The 6,000-nt window shown below is 46.5% G+C and overlaps 1 protein-coding gene across 2 annotated transcripts in view; it reads right to left on the bottom strand.

Annotated features, from left to right (window-relative positions):
* Nucleotides 1–5,522, bottom strand: part of SUPT20H (SPT20 homolog, SAGA complex component) — a 102,745-nt gene extending 97,223 nt beyond the window's left edge. For both annotated transcript variants that reach the window (XM_056561940.1, XM_056561941.1), the window contains exon 1: nucleotides 5,369–5,522. The gene's annotated coding sequence lies outside the window, so the exon portion shown is untranslated. The remainder of the gene's footprint in view (nucleotides 1–5,368) is intronic.
* Between the last annotated feature and the right edge of the window lie 478 nt (nucleotides 5,523–6,000).

Below are 6,000 nucleotides of genomic sequence, written 5' to 3' on the forward strand. Positions count from 1 at the left end.
GTTTTCCCACCACACCTAAAATCGTGGTCGACTACGATTTTAGGTCCGGTGGAAAACCGCATACGGGGCAAAAACGAGCCGACCGGAGTCAGTGTTTCACTCCTGTCAGCTCGTTGAAATGAATTGCATACGGGACCGCATACGAAGGCATACGGAAGCGCAAGTTTTCAGCTCCCCCTGACGTGTGCGGTCCCGTATGGGACAAAACGTAGTGTGAACCCAGCCTCATTGAGGCCAAAGTCATGTATTCTCAGCATATTGTGTGCACAGAGCGCCTACAAGTGAAAGAGATGGGACACTCTTGTATAGAAAACACAGGCCCATGGCCACGGACATACAGGCACCAAAACGTACACAACAACGGCTCATGCGATCACTAGTGGGATTTTGTCATTAAAAAAAAAAAAATTTAAACTGGGTTCACACCATGTTTTTGCAATACGGTTCCCGCATACGGTTTCCATTTGAAAACTGTACGGAACCATATTGAAAACCGTTGACTCTCCATTGAAAGCCATATGTCAAAAGATGCATCCGGTTGTGTTCGTTTTGCATCCTGTACAGCTTTATTTCCAGTACCCAAAACCGTAGCCTACCACAGTTTTTGGTCCGGGTGAAAAACCATATTGAAACATTTACTTTTTTTTTTTTTTTTTTTTTAATATAGGAGTCATTGGGAACCGTATGTGCGTACGGTTCCATCCGGTTTTCACCATACGTTTTTGACTTTGCACAGTTTTATTCTTGGAATTTCAATAAAACAAGTGAAACTTCATTCATAATGGAATGAAAATTTAAAAACTTTAAATATTTTTTCTACAGATACAACCGGACATAATTTCTAAACACGTTTTGATAGTTTAGTCGGGTTTTGAGGAATCTGTTGATCTGAGGAAGAGGGGGTTACCCTCGAAACACGTAATCTGTACTTTTGTTATTTTTAATAAATATGATCCCGGCAAGGATCTTTCATCCATAACTTGTGCCTCCGGTGTTTTGAGCTTGCAGCGCCTGGAAATCGTTGGTCCTCTTTCTCCACTTCTCTGCTTGCTTCAACAGGACAGGAATTTCTGATCCCTGCTGACCCTCCGGCTGAGCAGCTTGCTCCACCATTATACCTCTTTGTGAGGTGATATGCATTATTCCTTATTTTCCAAGGTGAGCAGCCACTTATAAGAGGCTTTACTATTCCACACCTACTCTAAGGGTAATACACGAGGCGCCGCTTGCGGTCTTCCCTTTTTTTCTACATTACCACCTGTACTACATGTCTGTACCGATAGGTTAGTGCAGGTGATACTAATGACAGATTTCCTTTAAATGGGCACTGTCAGATACAAAAACTTTTGTTATGCTGTAAAGCATGCAGAACCAATAGGTTTTGCAATTGCTTTAACCCCTTAAGGACGCAGGGTTTTTCAGTCTTTGCACTTTCGTTTTTTTCCTCCTTACCTTTTAAAAATCATAACCCTTTCAATTTTCCACCTAAAAATCCATATTATGGCTTATTTTTTGCATCACCAATTCTACTTTGCCGGGACAGTCATTTTACCGAAAAATTCACGGCGAAACAGAAAAAAAAATCATTGCGCGACAAAAATCGAAGAAAAAACACAATTTTTTAACTTTTGGGGGCTTCCGTTTCTACGCAGTGCATATTTCGGTAAAAATGATACCTTATCATTATTCTGTAGGTCCATACGGTTAAAATGATACCCTACAACATATAGGTTGGATATTGTCGTACTTCTGGAAAAAATCATAACTACCGTATATACTCGAGTATAGGCCGAGTTTTTCAGCACGATTTTTCGTGCTGAAAACACCCCCCTCGGCTTATACTCGAGTGAACTCCCCCACCCGCAGTGGTCTTCAACCTGCGGACCTCCAGAGGTTTCAAAACTACAACTCCCAGCAAGCCCGGGCAGCCATCGGCTGTCCGGGCTTGCTGGGAGTTGTAGTTTTGAAACCTCCGGAGGTCCGCAGGTTGAAGACCACTGCGGCCTTCAACATCATCCAGCCCCCTCTCACCCCCTTTAGTTCTGAGTACTCACCTCCGCTCGGCGCTGGTCCGGTCCTGCAGGACTGTCCGGTGAGGAGGTGGTTCGGTGGGATAGTGGTTCCGGGCTGCTATCTTCACCGGGGAGGCCTCTTCTAAGCGCTTCGGGCCCGGCCTCAGAATAGTCACGTTGCCGTGACAACGGCGCAGAGGTGCGTTCATTGCCAACGTACTTCTGCGTCATTGTCAAGGCAACGCCTCTATTCCGGGCCGGAAGCGCGGAGAAGAGGCGCCCCCGGTGAAGATAGCAGCCCGGACCACCTCCTCACCGGACCACCTCCTCTCCGGACAGTCCTGCAGGACCGGACCAGCGCCGAGCGGAGGTGAGTACTCAGAACTAAAGGGGGTGAGAGGGGGGCTGGATGATGTTGAAGGCCGCAGTGGTCTTCAACCTGCGGACCTCCGGAGGTTTCAAAACTACAACTCCCAGCAAGCCCGGACAGCCGATGGCTGCCCGGGCTTGCTGGGAGTTGTAGTTTTGAAACCTCTGGAGGTCCGCAGGTTGAAGACCACTGAGGGCGAATGATGAGAAGAGGATGATGAAGGGGGGGTGTGGGGATGATGAAGGGGGGTGGGGATGATGAAGGGGGGGGGGGGTGTGGGATGATAAGGGGGGATGTGCGGGATGATAAGGGGATGATGAAGGGGGGATGTGTGGGATGATAAGGGGATGATGAAGGGGGGATGTGTGGGATGATAAGGGGATGATGAAGGGGGGATGTGCGGGATGATAAGGGGATGATGAAGGGGGGGATGTGCGGGATGATGACAAGGGGATGATGAAGGGGGGATGTGTGGGATGATAAGGGGATGATGAAGGGGGGATGTGTGGGATGATAAGGGGATGATGAAGGGGGGATGTGTGGGATGATGACAAGGGGATGATGATGAGGATGTTAATGACGGGTCTGGATGATGACAGGGGGGGATGAGGTATTTCCCACCCTAGGCTTATACTCGAGTCAATAACTTTTCCTGGGATTTTGGGTTGAAATTAGGGGTCTCGGCTTATACTCGAGTATATACGGTACATGCAGGAAAATGTATACGTTTAAAAATGTCCTCTTCTGACCCCTATAACTTTAAAATTTTTCCGCATACAGGGCGGTACGAGGACTCATTTTTTGTGCCGTGATCTGAAGTTTTTATTGGTACCATTTTTGTTTTGATCAGACTTTTTGATCACTTTTTATAAATTTTTTAATGGCATAAAAAGTGACCAAAAATACGCTTTTTTGGACTTTGGAATTTTTTTGAGCGTACGCCATTGACCGTGCAGCGATACCACATATGTTTATTTTTATTTACACTGTTTTATATATTTTTTTTTTTTATGGGAAAAGGGGGGTGATTCAAACTTTTATTAGGGAAGGGGTTAAATGACCTTTATTAACACTTTTTTTTTTTGCAGTGTTATAGGTCCCATAGGGACCTATAACACTGCACACACTGATCTCTCATGCTGATCACTGGCGTGTATTAACAAGCCTGTGATCAGTGTTATCGGTGCTTGACTGCTCCTGCCTGGATCTCGGGCACGGAGCAGTCATTCGTCGATCGGACAGCGAGGAGGTGCGTAAGGGCCCTCCCGGTGTCCTGCAAGCTGTTCGGGATGCCGCGATTTCACCGCGGTGGTCCCCAACAGCCCGACTGAGCAGCCGGGTCACTTTCACTTCAGACGCAGCGGTCGGTGATGTCCAGTATTAGTCGCGGGTCCTGGCCGTTGATAGCTGCCGGGACCGACCCGATATGCCCCGGGAACACCGCGTGACCCCGCGGGAGCCGGTGGAGGATGTAAATATATGTCCTTCGTCGTTAAGGGGTTAATTAGAAAATTCTCAGTATTTCATACTGAACTGCCTCCCCTGCCTGCTTCGACACATTCTAGTCCTGCTGTGTCCATGCGTCATCACCTAGGTCATGGACACACTTCCTTGATTGACAGCTGTGAGCGCAGGGCTCATAGCTGGAGGAAAAATCCTCCCACTGTCAGCTTGTGTCCGCCTACTGTCAGTGAGGACAAGCTGGGAGTTGTAGTTTTGCTGATGCTAGGGGAGATGTGAGCAGACAGCATACTGAGGGAGGGGGCGGAGACCTGCACAGTGAGGCCATGCCCCCTCCCTTTGAAAGGAATTCAGACTAGTGAGCTAAATTAAAAGTGTAATAAAAAAATAAATAAAGGCGATGGACACAAAAATTAGATGTACATGGTCAGGATTAGGTACTGAGTGATATATATATATATATATATATATATATATATATATATATATCTATATATATATATATATATATATATATATATATATATATATATAAAATGGCAGAATTTTCAAGCGGAATACAGCAGAAAAATTCTGCTTGGAAATTCTGGTGCAGCAGCCTCCCATTGCCTTCAATTGGATTCTGCCGCACCAAGCACATAGAAGAATATGCGCGGTGGATTTGGCATCTTTTTGGCCACAGTGTCAAAAAAAAATATATAAAAAAAAAATAAGCAAGTGGAATCGCTGGTCTGATCTGCTTACAGGGCGAGAAGTCTGACCCGTTATCCACAAACTTTACTCTTTCCCCCACATACAGAATGGCGGTGGTAGAGAAAGACATGCTGACGTACTGGGTGCCTCCAGCTGTTGCAAAACTACAACAATCAGCATGCTGGGAGTTGTAGTACTGCAACAGCTGGAGACACCCTGGTTGGGAAACAGTGTTATACCTATAGAAAAGTAGATTTGCAACTGGATGGTGGAGAACATCAGGGGTTAACAGATTACGACGGCACAAAACTGACGATTTTAGTAGCCAGATAAGGATTTCTTTAGAAAACAGACCCAAAATAATTTCCCCCCTACAACTGGATGTAATTGCGCAATTGTCATAAGAGCCAATGGGCAAAGCGGTGATGTCTGGGGTGACCACTCACCGTACATCTCTATACCAGTCTTATAGTCATGTTTCCCCCTAATATAACACGTAATGCTGGACAATGATGGGTTAGTCAGAATACACCCCCACCATCTACAACAGTGCTTCCCAACTAGGGTGCCTCCAGCTGTTGCAAATCTACAACTCCCAGCAAGCCCGGACATGCTAGGTGTTTTAGTTTTGCCACAGCTGGAGGCACCCTTGTTGGGGAGCACTGGTCTATACTCTAAGAATATATGAATGAGGGCTCCATTGCAACAGAGACTTGAAAAGCAATACACAACAGTGATCGAGCCATACGCCGTGCTGCCCCCTACAGACTGTTCAGCTATAAAACAATGGAGGCGGTACCGGTCCGGTTCCGGGGGATAGAGTCCCGCTTACCTTCCTAGCCGACCCGATTTCCTGCCCGGTGATGTCCCGATCTACCAGGCTGAGGCGGAAGAAGCAGACAATACACAGCGAGGACTACATCTCCCTAAAGGCCTTGCGGCCTTCTATTCAAATGCTGAAAGCTTTATTTACAATTAGTTCAGAAGATAATACAAGGGTTCGGCGTCATGGTGGTGACGTCAGACAGATCAGTGGAGGCGGGGAGATGTGGGCGGAGCAGGGCTGAGTTATACAGCAGAGATGAAGGACTAGATTTATTATTGGAATCTCTATTCTTTACAAAAATTTCCAGCAAATGTTATTTTCTGTCACCATGCTGGAAACTTTATTCCTTAGTTTAGTGTTTGCCAACCAGGGTGCCTCCTGCTGTTGCAAGACTACAACTCCCAGCTGTCCGGGCATGCTGGGAGTTGTAGTTTTGCAACAGCTGGAAGCATCCTGTATGGGAAAGGCAGACTTGGTTCCTGGGAAAGATGAGTAGGTTCCCATTAGAGATGAGCGAACTTACAGTAAATCCGATTCGTCACGAACTTCTCAGCTCAGCGGTTGCTGACTTTTCCTGCATAAATTAGTTCAGCTTTCCGGTGCTCCGGTGGGCTGGAAAAGGTGGATACAGTCCTAAG

This window comes from Hyla sarda, chromosome 2 (genome assembly GCF_029499605.1).
Source record: "Hyla sarda isolate aHylSar1 chromosome 2, aHylSar1.hap1, whole genome shotgun sequence".
NCBI classification, from domain to species: domain Eukaryota; kingdom Metazoa; phylum Chordata; class Amphibia; order Anura; family Hylidae; genus Hyla; species Hyla sarda.